Source organism: Scylla paramamosain, chromosome 15 (genome assembly GCF_035594125.1).
Source record: "Scylla paramamosain isolate STU-SP2022 chromosome 15, ASM3559412v1, whole genome shotgun sequence".
Taxonomy (NCBI): domain Eukaryota; kingdom Metazoa; phylum Arthropoda; class Malacostraca; order Decapoda; family Portunidae; genus Scylla; species Scylla paramamosain.
In genome coordinates this window covers 3,226,012-3,243,516 of record NC_087165.1, presented here as the reverse complement: position 1 = coordinate 3,243,516, position 17,505 = coordinate 3,226,012, and the positions used below count along the sequence as shown (strand labels likewise).

Below are 17,505 nucleotides of genomic sequence, written 5' to 3'. Positions count from 1 at the left end.
GTACAGTCAGCAGCCAAGGGGAGGTATGAGAAAAAACTGGCAGAGACAACCTAGAACACCTAACTTCAAAGAAGGTGTTTTAGCAAGAGACGAGATGTGAAGTTTCCAGTTTAGATTATATATATATATATATATATATATATATATATATATATATATATATATATATATATATATATATATATATATATATATATATATATATATATATATATAAAATCTGATTGTGTGTTTCATCATCACCATCACCTTCATCTTGTATGATTTGACTGTAGAACAAAAGTCTTCCTATCATTTAGGGAAGAGCCTTACACCACGTCAAGGTGACGGGCGTTTTGAGCAGAGTTGTCAGCAAAACGAAATGAAGCTCATATCATGATTTACAAAAGACCTACCATAATGATATGAAAGCACTTATTAGTGGTTCATGAAATTCAATGCTAAAAATTCCATGATGAAATATGAAAAATTACAGATTACAAACTCGAGAACAACAGTTTACAAGAATCTGTCAAGGGCGAAGATTTTTGAGCAATCTTTAATAACACTTCACCCCCAGAAAACCCAATGAAAATTACACATTATCTACAACCAGATTGTGAATATAGAAATATCTGTTTGCTTGTGTTCAGTTTCTTTCTCACAGCTGAGTTCTAAGAGGATCCATACAACTGAGATTTTGTACATAATCAGCATTACCTGTTCAGACATGGGAAAGGTAACTATAACATAGCATCTCTTGACAATCCTGTTTGGATAATGGATGTGTGGGGCTGAGGTGTGGGAGACAGCGTGGGAGGTATGAAAGTGATCTTCTAAAATGGAATCTCCAATACATGGTCTGGTGTTAGTGGTTGGCTTGTCCTCTAGTAGAGGTCTTGGATGTTTAATAAAACCAGAATTCTAAGCTTTCTTAATTTCTATAGACAGAGGATGACAGCTGTTTTTAACGCTGACTTCCAAAGAGAAATTGATGCTGATTATAATAAAAACGTAAAACAATACAGGAAACATCCATACTAAAGTAAGAACTTACTTGGACATAATGGAGTCATCATTACCATATTATGATATATAGCATTTTACATATTCTGCAAGTATTAGTATAACAAAGCACATGTGACATTCTTCTTCTTTTATAAGTCAACTCATATATAAATTTTTATATCCATATTTACCTGCAGGACAAACACTTTATATCTTACAAACACATTATATCTTACAGTACAATAATGAACTTTTATTATGGGCATGTCATTAATATTTTATAGCAATCAATGTAAAATTCTTTTTGAAAACACACGTTGAAAATAGCTGTCACCCCCTGCCCGTAGAGATTACAAAGAAAATATAATTAATGTTGCTAATAGATATCTACAAGCCCAACTTCGCGCACGCCAAAACCCCCAAACTGGCCTGTCCACAGTGGGAGGAGAGCGCTAACAGGGAAAGGTCCTCATGGTTACTTCAGCTTATTAACACGATTTGTGAGACCACATTGGAACGATGTATGGGAACACACTAGTCCTGCCACACATCATATTTAATACTGCAGGCAAAGCATGGTATGCATAACCTTAATGCCTAAATATGGAACAGTAGGTGCTACCTACTTCCGTAAGTGTACGGAAGTACAACCGAGGAAGAATGCTGAATGGAGACAACGCTCCTCTCTCCGAGGAGTGACGCAGAACAAGAAAACAACAGAAACCGTTGGCGTAGAATTGGTGGGCCTTGGGTTTTTGGTCTTAAACAAGGCTCAGGCTGTTGGTACTTTTGGGTGGAACGGCGTGACTGCAACACTCTAATCCCTATTATTGAAAGGGAGTGTGCATATGGTTTGGTGATTCATTCAGATGAGTGGCCTGCTTATAGCAACCTAAATGCCATGGGGTACTAGCATTTTACAGTGAACCACCAGCAACATTTTGTGGATCCAGTGACAGGAGCACACACACAGGCAATTGAGCGATCGTATGATATCCATGAGGGAGGGATAATGCACCAGTAGGCCTCACGCTATAGTGCTAACGGGAGGTAGATTTCACGCTATAGTGTGGTAGACCTGACGCTAAAGTAGCACCAAACAGTACAGTAGTATGAACCTATGTGAAGAAAAAAAAAAAAAAAAAAATCTGGAAGATTGAAAAGATGGAAGGAAAGGCAGCAATAAGATATTGATGCTTATGGTCTGACTATTTTGAATTAAGTGTTTAGGCGTTGTCCTGTCTGAGGATTCCCCGACCTGCAGCTCTGCACACTTATACCAAGACAAACCTCATATCAGGTATTTCCTATCTCAAAATTAAATGGTGTTGTAGTATATATGCACTGTGATGCCCTAAAAAGGCAAGTTAGTGTAATATGTGCTTCTTTTTCGACACTTGCATCGTCTTTTTTTTTTTTTTTTTTTGTAAACACCCCAATACTTGACAACGTTACCTCCAGACGTTGTCACATTTCCATGGGTGACCGAGTGAGGTCACAAGGTCAGAGTGACCGTGTTAATCCATGGTTACTTCCTCCTGCCCCATCAGCCAGGATGGAAGCTACCTCTCCCGCTCTGTCTTGTCACCTCCACAGCCGAGAAAAGAGCTTACTTATTCAGTAAATAAGTATTTTATAGAAGAAAAGGCTAATAAGGGGTCATTACTTGACCCCTCAAGAACTGTTGCCAGAACAGCGAAAGCCACCAACGTCCCTTAACTTTTTTTTTTACCTCGATGGTGGTGTGGAAAAAGGTCGTAACTAAAGAATAAAAACATAACATCATAGTTTAAAGGAAATATATCTTAAAGGAAACCTATCATATATAAACGAAACTCACAATGGAGAGAGAGAGAGAGAGAGAGAGAGAGAGAGAGAGAGAGAGAGAGAGAGAGAGAGAGGTGGTGTGTGGGGAGCGAGGTTATTAGCGACACATAGGCTCTAATCTGATAATTGCCCAGTACAAGGTTTGGCAGCGCCGCAGGCCGGGGAATCCCCAGAAAGGACAACGCCCAAATGCTTAATTCAAAATGGTCAAACTATAGCTTAAAATATCTTAGTTATGAATAAAGAATCCATAAACTAAAATTACCAACATTTGAAGAGAGACGACATACTTCTTGAATTATTAGAAATTATCAGGGAAAGATTAAAGGACAATATGAGAAAAATCAGCTTTCAGTGGAATATATTACACAATGAAGCCGTGTGTGTGTGTGTGTGTGTGTGTGTGTGTGTGTGTGTGTGTGTGTGTGTGTGTGTGTGTGTGTGTGATTGTGTGTGTGTGTGTGTGTGTGTGTGTGTGTGTGTGTGTGTGTGTGTGTGTGTGTGTGTGTGTGTGTGTGTGTGTGTGTGTGTGTGTGTGTGTGTGTGTGTGTAAAGCTATAATTTCAAAGGAAATATAATAAAACAAAACTGAAAGACACGACACAACAGGACTGACTGACAAACAAACAAACAAACACACACACACACACACACACACACACACACACACACACACACACACACACACACGTCCAGATTACGGTGGTGTGATCCTGTGAATTTCAGTCTCGCGGAGAGACTGGTGGCCAGCACAAGGTTCCTTAACTGTCTCATCGCTTTGGCACGAAATGGGCTGTCCGGACTGCGTGCTATGCATCATGTTGGCAGGAGCCACGCGCCGTCTCACCCTGAAGGAGAGGCTGAGGCTCACAGTGAAAGCTGCGACCATCCCACGCGGGACAATTTTATGCCGTCACTTCACATTATGACCAAGGACAAACTCCTTGCGGGCCCCTGCCCAGCCTGCCCCAACGAGCAACATGTGCATGAATATCTAACGGCTGTTTGCTATGCTGTAGTACACAAGCTAGTAGAGGCTCATTTACTCACTTATTTACCAACAGATGCGGAACTCCGTGATTTGATTTACTGGCTAATCATACAAAGCAGGTGACGTAAACCAAAGCCAACACCTAGTGCCACGTATTGACATGTTTGTATAAAACACTTCAACCGTAGCACAAGAATTTCAGGCTGCAGTACCAAGGGTCAGAAGGTTGAGTTCCCATGCCGTGAGGGCTGTGGCTGATGTGAAATGACTTCAAGTTTAAAGCTGAACGTTGCTGTAGCGCGACACAGGCCTCGACTTGTCTGTCACAACGCCGTCACCTTACCCCTAACATACACCATGCCAGAGAGAGAGAGAGAGAGAGAGAGAGAGAGAGAGAGAGAGAGAGAGAGAGAGAGAGAGAGAGAGAGAGAGAGAGAGAGAGAGAGAGAAGCAATATACCTATCATAAAGCAATATACCTATCATATACTCGTAGTTTACATCTCCATGATTCCCTATCTCCCTACCACTTGCTGCCACAATCACTTTCCGTTTCCTGTCAACCGCTAATCGTACTACTGCCTAAGGAATCACTTTCATTCTCAATTATTGTCATGTATAGCGTTCATCCAATAAGGTAGGTGTTCCTTCAAATGCGACAATGCTGAGATGGAGGTCGCTCTCCCCGTTTACTATTATGTTCACACCTCAAACCATTCTTTAGTTCGAATATGAGTTGACTCACCACCTGTATACATACATATGTAAACACTTGCTCAGACACAACAGAGAGAGAGAGAGAGAGAGAGAGAGAGAGAGAGAGAGAGAGAGAGAGAGAGAGAGAGAGAGAGAGAGAGAGAGAGAGAGATTGATAACGCGATATTGTAGTGGCTCAATACGCACGTAAATCAAGTGTTGTGTTGCAGTAACGTCGTCGCCGCTGCTCACCAACCACTTTCAGCTGTATACTCTCTCTCTCTCTCTCTCTCTCTCTCTCTCTCTCTCTCTCTCTCCTACGTACGGTAGGGCAAAACTTTTTTACCTTTCAAAATGCTGTTTAAATGTGACCCTTTTGTGTTACTTGAAGTGGAGGGAGAGAGAGAGAGAGAGAGAGAGAGAGAGAGAGAGAGAGAGAGAGAGAGAGAGAGAGAGAGAGAGAGAGAGAGAGAGAGAGAGAGAGAGAGAGAGAGAGAGTTGCTCAAATATTACAACTTTCACAAGCAATGTACGGATCACCGGCTGCGGCTCGCACACCGTCACTCATTATAATGACCAGTAGTGCATAACACCCCACAAGCTGGCAGCGGCAACCCTCACCATCTACCATGGTGGCTCCGCCTCGATGGTGCCGCTGAGGGAGAGGAAGGAAGGGAGAGGTGGTGGTTGAGAGGGAAGAGAAAAACGGAAGAAGTTATAGCAACGGAAGAAGGAAGAGGAGACAGTTAAATATTGTGTTAGTAACTCACCTTTACGACACGAGTTGTGGATATCGTATGCACGCAAAGGAGGCTTTTTATGAACTGCCTCCTCCTTCCTCCCTCTCTCTCTCTCTCTCTTACCATGTAACATCGTGTTTTTGCATACCGTGTCATCTTACAGAACTTGATTATCTTTTGATGTGACGATAAACAACCACCGCCATCCATCGCTAGTGAAGGTAGTGACAAGTGCTTCTGCTGATGCACATGTCATGGGAACACACACCCACAAAATAAATAAATAAATAAAAAAACACTTTACATCCGCTTGGCTTTCAAAGCACCATAAAGTACATGAATTAACATTTCAAAATAAAAGAAAAATAAACGTGTCTCGGATCGTTCCGCCACGAAAAGTGAGAGCACAAGAACCGGAGGCTCCACCATCAAGGTCTGTGCAATAAGTAATATAGAGACCTTGATTCCCGCCTCCCTCAAGCCGGGAGAACCTCGTCGATGAGATGCAGGAAGCCTGTTAAAATTGCAGAAAGGAGGGTGGAGGTGATAAGGAATGGACGAGACAGAACACTGGAAAAAATAAACAATCACGTTACACAACACAGCAAACACAACGAGCGCAAAAGAAAGAGAAAAGTTTTGCAACAGGGTAGGTGAGTATGTTGAAGTGGGAGGAAGGGAGAGGGGAAATAAGGAAGATGGCTGAGAGAACATTACTGTAAACATTGCTGGCAAATCAAAGCACTCGTGTGTGTGTGTGTGTGTGTGTGTGTGTGTGTGTGTGTGTGTGTGTGTGTGTGTGTGTGTGTGTGTGTGTGTGTGTGTGTGTGTGTGTGTGTGTGTGTGTGTGTGTGCTTAACTTCAACAGACATCCCCACAGCTCGCCTGCAAAAGCTTGTGGAGGAGAGAAAAGGAGATTATAGGTTGGGAGAAGCAAGAAGGGGGAAGAAGGAAGAGGAGGAGGGGTAGTAAAGAGTGAAAGGCAAGTGTAACCTAAGCCAAATATTTGTGTGTGTGTGTGTGTGTGTGTGTGTGTGTGTGTGTGTGAGAGAGAGAGAGAGAGAGAGAGAGAGAGAGAGAGAGAGAGAGAGAGAGAGAGAGAGAGAGAGAGAGAGAGAGAGAGAAGAGAGAGACGAGAGAGGAGAGAGGAGAGAGAGGCCTACGTATAAATAAATAAAAAAGACGGAACACAAGACTGAAGCTGGTATATATATATATATATATACTATATATATATATATATATATATATATATATATATATATATATATATATATATATATATATATATATATACTCGTATATACCTCGTATATATACACACACACACACACACACACACACATACCCACCAACCCGGGACTTCATTTTATTTCGAAAGAACAGCATGGGTAAGGAAATGTAGGCTTGGGATCTCCTTTGTAATAACCATATAAGAGAGAGAGAGAGAGAGAGAGATAGAGAGAGAGAGAGAGAGAGAGAGAGAGAGAGAGAGAGAGAGAGAGAGAGAGAGAGAGAGAGAGAGAGAGAGAGAGATAACGGAGTTGATAACGGGTTGGAGATGAGGCGACAGAAGGATTGGGGAGGGAGGGACGGAGGGAGGGAAGGGAGAAACTGAACGGGACGGGAGGGAAGACAGAGTAACGGAGTGGGAGGTGGTGAGAGGGGAGAAGAACTTCCTGTCTGTTTAGGGTGATGGTCATTTCCTGGGGGATCTCTCTCTCTCTCTCTCCTCTCTCTCTCTCTCTCTCTCTCTCTCTCTCTCTCTCTCTCTCTCTCTCTCTCTCTCTCTCTTCTAAACACCCCCATCTTACACACACAATCATCCACACTAGCGTAGCTCTTCTTTCCTTTAAAACATCCTTCCTCTCAGAATCTCGCTTACTTTAACTTTCTCTTTCCATCTCATTTATTTTCAGCACCATCCGTTCCCTCTCACAGTTTTTTGTCGTCTCCCCTCCCTGCAACTTCAACCTCCCCTCCTCCTTCCTCACTAATCATTAAAGTTCCCTCCCTCTATCCCTATCTCCTGTCTCCATATTTTTTTTTCCTACTCTCTCTCTCTCTCTCTCTCTCTCTCTCTCTCTCTCTCTCTCTCTCTCTCTCTCTCTCTCTCTCTGATTTCACAATCTGCAGCGGAAACTGTTTTTCATCACGTGGTCCCTGTGCCGTTTGTCTGTTCACTCTATTTTTCTCCCTCGTGACAGTCAGTATGTTCACAAACTTCCCCTAAAAAGTTCCCTCCCTCTATCCCTATCTCCTGTATCCATATTTTTTTTTCCTATTCTCTCTCTCTCTCTCTCTCTCTCTCTCTCTCTCTCTCTCTCTCTGATTTCACAATCTGCAGCAGAAACTGTTTTTCATCACGTGTCCCTGTGCCGTTTGTCTGTTCACTCTATTTTTCTCCCTCGTGACAGTCAGTATGTTCACAAACTTCCCCTACCCCCTCTTCTAAATAATGTAAATAAATCACAACAGAGTACACTCTTCATGTGTTATTGTTTGTCACTTATAATGAAAAGTTTCGTCCATGGTTGTGTTGGGATTAGCTACGTCTAAATGAATCAGTGGCGTCACAGTTGAGACTGCAACGCGGGGCCGCGCTGTGACCTTTAAAAGGTTTGCTTGACTTACATCGTTTTGTTGACCAACCCAGCACTCAACTCAATTATCACCAGTCTCTCTCTCTCTCTCTCTCTCTCTCTCTCTCTCTCTCTCTCTTCCTCTCTCTCTCTCTCTTTTTCAAGAAGTATCTCCGAACCCGAACTGTGGGACACGGTATGTTTAGCAACAAAGAGAAAGTTGGATATGTTAGAACCACAGAGGGAACAGTGTCACGCTCTCTCTCTCTCTCTCTCTCTCTCTCTCTCTCTCTCTCTCTCTCTCTCTCTCTCCTCTCTCTCTCTCTCTCTCTCTCTCGTGTGTGTGTGTCACCTACATAGGTAAGTCTGTAATTTTGTTCTGTAGAAGAGACCAAAAATCATTTATATACATTTTAACACTTGCTAATCGTCAAGTGGAACAGATGGGAATGCATCAAGCAAGGAAGTGTGTAGACCCGCTGAACCCTTCCCCAGCCTGAGTCAAGAGGGCTATCCTGAGCCGTGGTGCATATTGCAAGTGGTGTAGAGACCCCGCAATGAAGCTTCACTTTGTGCCTGCTCACCCCTTGTTGCCCCAGGCTGTTGAGCTTGGAGCTTCAAGCTGTCTCAACATTGGCCTGTCCGCAGTGAAACTTGTAGATGCCTATTTGCGCCAGAATTTTAATTCCATCTTTAAATTCTACGGAAAGAGGGTTGACTTGGTTATTTCCACCCACCATTTGCAAAACGTTTGATAATAATTACATTAAAAATAAATGGTAATATCGAAGTCACGTTCATATGAATAAAAAAAAAAATAAATAAAAAAAAAGAAATATATATATATATATATATATATATATATATATATATATATATATATATATATATATATATATATATATATATATATATATATATATATATATGGATTAGGACATAATAGAAATATTACATTAAAACGCATCTCTCTCTCTCTCTCCATATATATATATATATATATATATATATATATATATATATATATATATATATATATATATATATATATATACAGCAAGTAATCATGAACAGTACAAAAAACGTAAGAACATATGAAAACAAGTGAAGGTGCAAAAAGCCACCAGGTCTACCTACACGTAATAGCCCCTATGTAGAGCATACATACCTAGATGCACACATAATCCGTATCCATAAATTTCTCTAATATTTTAAAGCGCCGTATTAATATGGCACGCAGATTACTTAGTCTAATCCACTCACCGCTACTTTATTTGAGAGGCAATTTCTTCCTGTTTCTCTTATAAGCCTACCTTCTTCAAGCTTGAGCCAGTTATTTTCCATCCTCTCCTGATTAATGATCCTGAGGATTTTGTTGATGTACTTGTTATATGCCTCATGTTACTTGAATATCTCTATCAGATCCCTACTTACTCTACGCCTCTTTAAGGAATGTAGATTAAAAAATCTTACTCTCTTTCGTAAGGAATATTTTTCATCTCTTATATCTTTTTAATCGTTCTTCTCTATATCGATTCCTTCCTGTATTATGGTCATTGTTCTATCATAATTGTTGTTGTTATTATTATTATTATCATTATTATTATTATTATTATTATCATTATTATTATTATTATCACTATTATTGTTATAATCGAAGTTCCACAACATAAGCCTTGAAGGAACGAGCGAGCGAGCGAGAGAGAGAGAGAGAGAGAGAGAGAGAGAGAGAGAGAGAGAGAGAGAGAGAGAGAGAGAGAGAGAGAGAGAGAGAGAGAGAGAGAGAGAGGACGAAGGACAAATTAGTTAAATTATTTATTTCTAGAGAGGTAACTAGCTCAAGGGTGAAAAATAGCTGAAGTGTTTACTACACAAATTGTAGAAGTATTTTGAATAAAATAGACTTGCTTAGAAGAATGGCGTGTGTAGAGAACCTTGATATCACTGCTTTAATAGAAACTTGGTTAGATATGTCAGGAAAAGTATTTAATCCAGAGGTTAAGATAGATGGGTATACATTATTCTATAAAGACAGGGAAAACGGGAGGAGGAGGCGTCGAGTTATACGTTAGGGACACATTACAGGGTTGTATTAAGAGTAGAATTAAAACAGCAAAATAGAGTCGATATGTCTATATATTAAGGAAGCCAGACATTTTGGCAGCGAAATCGCCACCTGAGGACGTTTTGGCCACGAAAGGTAGGTCCTTTTGGCCACGGGACAAAATGTGAAGAAAACAAAAATATTTTTTAATGCAAGATACTTAAGACGTTGAGCATACCGTTCATACCGCTCTTCTAGACAGGATGGAATCAGAAGCTTTTCGTCTCATCAACTCCTCTCTTCTAACTGACTGTCTTCAGCCTCTCTCTCATCGCCGCAATGTTGCATCTTTTGTTGTCTTCTACCGCTATTTTCATGCTAACTGCTCTTCTGATCTTGCTAACTGCATGCCTCCCCTCCTCCCGCGGCCTCGCTACACAAGACTTTCTTCTTTCTCTCACCCCTACTCTGTCCACCTCTCTAATGCAAGAGTTAACCAGTATTCTCAATCATTTATCCCTTTCTCTGGTAAATTCTGGAAGTCCCTGTCTGCTTCTGTATTTCCACCTTCCTGTGACTTGAATTCCTTCAAGAGGGAGGTTTCAAGACACTTATCCTTCAATTTTTGACTACCGGTTTGGACCCTTTTATGGGACTGGCATTCAGTGGGTTTTTTTTTTTTTCCATCAGAGCTTTTTTTTTATTGGATTTTTGTTGCCCTTGGCCAGTGTCCCTCCTACATAAAAAAAAAAAAAATCTTTACAGTATATTATTATAATCTATAATAATTTATAACTGCACAGTACTGTGCACAGTAGTTTCCATCAGACTGTTCCTCACCTCAGTCATAAACTTCACAAACTACCAACTGCTTCACAGCTCAAAATAACTTGAAACAAAGTCCAAACAGTCCTTTTTGTTTCATTCAGTCTCAAAAGGACTGTGAAGCAGTACCATATAGCAGTAAAAAGTATATGTTAAGAACAAACTGAAGCTTCACTCAGTCTCAAAATCACTGTAAAGCAGTAAAGGATGTGTGTGTGTGTGTGTGTGTGTGAAGCTTCACTCAGTCTCAAAATCACTGTAAAGCAGTACCATATGACCTATCCTTTACTTATAATCTGAACTGGAAACTTCACATCACATCTCTAGCTAAAACAGCTTCTATGAAGTTAGGCGTTCTGAGACGTCTCCGCCAGTTTTTCTCACCCTCCCAGCTGCTAACTCTGTACAAGTGCCTTATCCGTCCATGTATGGAGTATGCTTCACATGTCGGGGGGTTCCACTCATACTGCTCTTCTAGACAGGGTGGAATCAAAAGCTTTTCGTCTCATCAACTCCTCTCCTGTAACTGACTGTCTTCAGCCTCTCTCTCACCGCCGCAATGTTGCATATCTAGCTGTCTTCTACCGCTATTTTCATGCTAACTGCTCTTCTGATCTTGCTAACTGCATGCCTCCCCTTCTCCCGCGGCCTCGCCTCACAAGACTTTCTTCTTTCTCTCACCCCTATTCTGTCCACCTCTCTAATGCAAGAGTTAACCAGTATTCTCAATCATTCATCCCTTTCTCTGGTAAATTCTGGAACTCCCTGCCTGCTTCTGTATTTCCACCTTCCTATGACTTGAATTCCTTCAAGAGGGAGGTTTCAAGACACTTATTCATCAATTTTTGACCACTGCTTTGACCCTTTTATGGGACTGACATTTCAGTGGGCATATTTTTTTTTATTGGATTTTTGTTTCCCTTGGCCAGTGTCCTTCCTACATAAAAAAAAAAAAAAAAAAAGGGAGCTTTAAGAGAAGATTAGACGGATTTATGGATGGGGATGATAGGTGGAAATAGGTAGGTAAATTTCATACAGGGACTGCCACGTGTAAGCCTGGTGGCTTCTTGCAGCTTCCCTTAATTCTTATGCTCTTAAGAGAGAGAGAGAGAGAGAGAGAGAGAGAGAGAGAGAGAGAGAGAGAGAGAGAGAGAGAGAGAGAGAGAGAGAGAGAGAGAGAGAGAGTAGGTGAGGATACATGAGAAGAGATACCACAAGAACCTTTCTGTCTGTAACGAGGGTATTTGTTTATTTATTTACTTCTACTATGATGGTCTGGCCATTTTGAATTGAACGTTTCGGAGCTGTCATTTTCGGAGATTCCCCGGCCTGCGACCCCTGTCACACTTACACCAAGACACACCTCATGTCAGGTGCTTCCTACTTCAAAATTAAGTTGTGTTGTAGTATATATATAGATAGTGATGCTCTAAAAAAAAAGGTAATATATGCTTTTTTAATGAAACTTGCATTTTTTTTTCTTTTTTGCAAAAACCACAATAGTTGGCAAAGTTTCCTTCAAGCGTTGTTACTTTTCCATAGGTGACCGAGTGAGGTCACAGGGTCAGACTGACCGTGTTAATCCATCCTCTCGCGCCGCCAGCCAGGATGGAAGCTACCTCTCCCTCTCGTTCTCGTCACCTCCACAGCCGAGAAAAGCTTATTTACTCTGTAAATAAGTATTTTTTGGGAAGAAAAGGCTAATAGGGGGCCATTACTTGACCCCTCTAAGAGCTGTTGCCCGAACAGCGAAAGCCACCAACATGAGAGGCAACAGTGAGAAGAATTTGTTCATCTGCCTATGAAGCTCACATGACAGAGGTCACCAGCACATACTGTGTTCTCACCAACAAATAACCGCCCTGTAACCATAACCAATGTCGATGACTTTGACAAACGCAGGGTGAGAAGGTCAGTTTTGGGATTTTTACGCAAGGAAGGAGATCCCAACACTACACAAAGTAAAGGAAGAATTGAAGGAAAATACTTCCTTCAAAGGATGCACTGAGTCTCTACGGAAGATTCTCAAAGAGATTGGATTCGGATATGGAAAAGAGTCTTCACGAAAAATTAAAAATATAACTTCATAGTTTAAGGGAAATATATCCAAGAGGAAACTATCACATTTAAACGAAATTCACAATGGAGAGAGAGAGAGAGAGAGAGAGAGAGAGAGAGAGAGAGAGAGAGAGAGAGAGAGAGAGAGAGAGAGAGAGAGAGAGAGAGGGGGGGGCAGCTTGATTGACTGACAGGCAGATTTTTTCTCAAATTCTAATGATTCATTAGCAAGCATATATCTATGATGAAAATAAATTTGTATGAAATGTAGATTGTATATGCAGAGAGAGAGAGAGAGAGAGAGAGAGAGAGAGAGAGGTGGTGCGTGGGGAGCGAGGTTATCAGTGACACATAGGCTTTAATCCGATAATTGGCACAGTACGTGGTTTGGCAGTACCGCAGGTCGGGGAATCCCACGTAAACAACAACGCCCAAACGGTCATTTCAAAATGGTCAGACCATAGTAAACTACGTGTGGAAGATCAGAAAAGATATAGAACAAGGCTCTCTCCTCGCCAAACTCTCTCCGACACTACCTCCTAAAGAAAGCAGTCAGATCGTCATGTACATACACCTCACAAAAAATGGATACATGGAAATTTTATATGGAAAAATGAAAAAAAATTATCGCCTATCACTGGCGTCGATATAATGGTGGAGCTCCTATCTAATGTGAAAAAAGACTATTAGAAGTTAAATTGATGACCTGTTATAGTACATACCTGTTTCTCTGAACTCGTTCTCTATTCTGGATTTGAAACTATCTACAGTTTCCGTGTTAACAACCGATGTGATCAACAGCATTATCATTAAAAAAATGTTTTACTATATCTGTGTATATCCTTTTCATTTCATACCGTTACCTCTTGTGATTGCTATGTGATTTCTTTCTAATAATCCTTCATGATTTACTTTACCAAATCCATTTAACACTTCAAAAACCTCAATTAGATCCCCGTTTATCCTTCGTTCACTCAGAGAGAATGTCTAACCGCTTTAGTCTTTCTTCGTAGGATCGCAGTGCAGGATTTGTTTTGTTGTTCGTCGCTGAACTCTTTCTAGTATGTTTTGATCCTTTATGTAACTGGGAAACCAGAACTGTACTGCCTATCCCAGGTGTGGCCTCACAAAAACTGTACAGTCTTCTGATCATTTCCTGCGATTTCCAATCATTATCAGTATATCTTGAAATGAAGCTTAACATGATGTTTGCTTTTTTGCTAGCCGCTGTGCATTTGTCACTCATTTTATTTTTTTATTTCCATTTATGAGAGAGAGAGAGAGAGAGAGAGAGAGAGAGAGAGAGAGAGAGAGAGAGAGAGAGAGAGAGAGAGAGAGAGAGAGAGAGAGAGAGGATACAATTACATGGAATCTCCTTCCATGTAGGCCACATACATAATTTCGTAGTTCATAGGACGTGATGTGCCTTGCCCACACACACACAGACACACACACACACACACACACACACACACACACACACACACACACACACACACACACACACACACACACGGAGAGCAGCAACATCGCCACACCACGAACTCATAGCTGCGTGCATGTGTGCATGGCTGCAGGAAGTCCTGGGGTGTTGAGTTAGAAGTAAAAGCTGTCGTGCAGGAACGCTGCCTAACAACCGCTTCAATGCTCTCATGAACCATTATGAACCATGGCACTCCACCTTCCTCTTCTACCAATTCTGAATCACCGCCACCAATACCACCTTATCCTCCTTCTCTACCTCTTCCTACATCTACTGTCGACAATCACTGATGGATATGAGTATGGATATGGTGGTTGTTAGTCTGATTTGGTTGAATTCTAAGAACTAACATTATTTTGTGTGAGCCGACCGATTCGCGCACCCTTATGCACGCAAACATACGGGAAAGATGCATAAAGCCGGCCGGCATAGCACACACACACACACACACACACACACACACACACACACACACACACACACACCTTTTTATTACCAAGAAATATTGACCGAGGCTGCAGGAGTGTGTGTGTGTGTGTGTGTGTGTGTGTGTGTGTGTGTGTGTGTGTGTGTGTGTGTGTGTGTGTGTGTGTGTGTGTTGTTTCATAAGCAGTGTCGTATTACCTCAACATCCTAACTCTTCCTCCCTTAACATCTCTTCTTCCTCCAAGTGGCCCATCGGTCCCTACCTTCTGCTTTGTCCGCTGATGTTATTCACTGTTATTCAAACAATATTGAATATGGATTTCCTTCCTTTTTTTTTTTTTTTAATTTACTTCCCTTCATTCCACTCCTTGCACCTCCTCAAGCTATTGTCATTCTCTTGTTGTTTCCTGTTCTCTTTCATAGTATATCTCTATTGTCAAATTGCTACTTTAATTAAAAGGTGCGTTCCTTCTCAGTTATTTTTGTTTCGTCACTGATTCGTGAACAATTTCTTCATATTCTCATTTGGGTCTTATCTTCATCTGTGCAACTTTGCATAGGATGCACTAGCCGTGCTTCTCTCAGCACTTCCTTGGTTTCACCTTGTCTTGTACTTCGCCTGGGTCTCCTTTTGTAAGTTTCAATATTGTCACATTTCCACACTACTCTTCTCGCTTGTGTTTCTTGCTACGCTCTCTCTCTCTCTCTCTCTCTCTCTCTCTCTCTCTCTCTCTCTCTCTCTCTCTCTCTCTCTCTCTCTCAACATTACCTGTACCATACTCAACTTTCTCTTCCCTCTCTTCTTCCGAGTTCTATGAATTCCTTAGGCTTAGATTATCAATGTTTGTTCATTTTATCAACTTGCTTAAGTTGTTTTCTCTAAGTTAAAGGTTTTAGGAGCACATTCTGCCCTATCTATTATTTAAATTTCTCATTTTCACTTAACTGAACATGTTTAAGATTTTTTTCTAGAAGTAATTTGCCGTTTTTTTTTTTTTAATATTCTTCCCTTTATACTTTTTTTCTTTTCATTCCTAGATCGTTTCCTCTCATCCATCATGACTGAATCCTAATAAAGCAACAAACGCCTTATAAATACGCTGGGATGCTTTGGTTCCTCACCTTCCCCTACTCATGTTGCATCATTCTTTTGAGGAAAAAGCAAGCTTGTATATATGTTCAGTCTTAATACCAGAGATTTGAAATAATTTATATTCAGAGTCCATTCCTTCTCCTGACGAGGCCATTGCAAACTCTAAATTGTTACGTATTTAAAATCTGGCGCTATGGTAAATAACTGTGGGTAACATAAGTGTGTGTGTGTGTGTGTGTGTGTGTGTGTGTGTGTGTGTGTGTGTGTGTGTGTGTGTGTGTGTGTGTGTGTGTGAGCGCGCGCGTGCGTGCGTGCGTGCCTCGAACATTGATTTTAGAAAACGGGACATTTTCAAATTTCAACAAATCTGCAATTACAATCTGAACTCGAGCCTGATTTTTACTGGTACGATTATCGGTGAATAAAGAATCTTTCAAGCCAGATAGCCAAGGCTGCGCAGGTCAACAAGGGTGACAAGGGAGCTCTCTCTCTCTCTCTCTCTCTCTCTCTCTCTCTCTCTCTCTCTCTCTCTCTCTCTCTCTCTCTCTCATCAAGTTGTCGTGCGTCAGGATAGAACTCGCTCAATTTGGGCTGCGAGACGAGCCCAACACAGAGCTGCTCGAACCATTTTTTTTTTTTCAATGATTTAGTTTTTATCATCTCCGTCTCCTTAACGAACCTCACAGTCAATTTATCTGTTTGTGGAACAAAATATGTTTCATTAATTCTTCATTATCTCCCGTCACAAGTCTTCGCTGTCCACATACGTATCCATATGTCTTGATTCCTTTAAACATAATGGTGAAAATCCTGTCTTTCTTTCCTTCCCACAGTAAATAACGCGATTCTTTCCGTCTTTTGACAAGATATGTACTTCCAACCCCAGACGCGCGCGCGTGTGTGTGTGTGTGTGTGTGTGTGTGTGTGTGTGTGTGTGTGTGTGTGTGTGTGTGTGTGTGTGTGTGTGTGTGTGTGTGTGTTACCTTCTCGTACAACCAAAGAACCCCGTCAAGGGACCCGCCACTCAGTGATAGGGAAGCCCCTAAAAGAAAGCCGTGAATGAAGGTCTTTCTTTCCTTGGCAAGATCACTGGTAAACGGGGACTCAGCAGGGCACGGGTTAGATACAATAGCGAATATCTTAGGGCATCCTTCTCAAACCCACGAGGACGTGCACACATTGTTAACGGTGCTTGACATGCCGCTCTCGCTAGGCATGTCCGTGTCTTTGTGAAGGATTCCTAGTGTACGAGTGTATCACACACACACACACACACACACACACACACACACATTCATCATACTTCTCTAAAGGATCATTCCCTGCCAATGGTTTAAAGATTGGTAAACTAATAAGTATAATAAGACAGGCTTACCTCTCACATGGCGCAAGGAGGCGGAGTGGGCGGGGCACGCCGCGCGGCTTCACAGATGGGCGCGGGCACGGGAAGACTATTTGGGCGGGGCCCGGGGGCTCCAGTGAACATTCTCTTCAAAACACTTGTTTTTTTTTTTGTGTCGCGGTCTAGGATCTTCCACCAGTAAGTGTTCGGTCTTGTCAGTCTTATATTTATAAATTAAATAACTGTCTTCAATCTCAATTTCTGAGCTGTGTTTAATCAAATGTTGATTATTTTGACTAAAGGCTTGTTCTGCCTATTATTTCACCACAAATTTAACTTGTGTTGAAGGAAAACGAACACTCAATTATTCTGACACAGTCACAGTTTATACTTGATAGTATGCGATGGCACG

The 17,505-nt window shown here is 41.3% G+C and overlaps 1 protein-coding gene across 7 annotated transcripts in view; it reads right to left on the bottom strand.

Moving 5' to 3' along the window:
- The window catches only part of LOC135107278 (hexosaminidase D-like), a 165,711-nt gene that overhangs the window by 101,545 nt on the left and 46,661 nt on the right, over window positions 1-17,505 (bottom strand). For all 7 annotated transcript variants that reach the window (XR_010271683.1, XR_010271682.1, XM_064016944.1 and 4 more), the window contains exon 2: window positions 17,127-17,505. This exon is cut by the window's right edge and continues 122 nt beyond it. The gene's annotated coding sequence lies outside the window, so the exon portion shown is untranslated. The remainder of the gene's footprint in view (window positions 1-17,126) is intronic.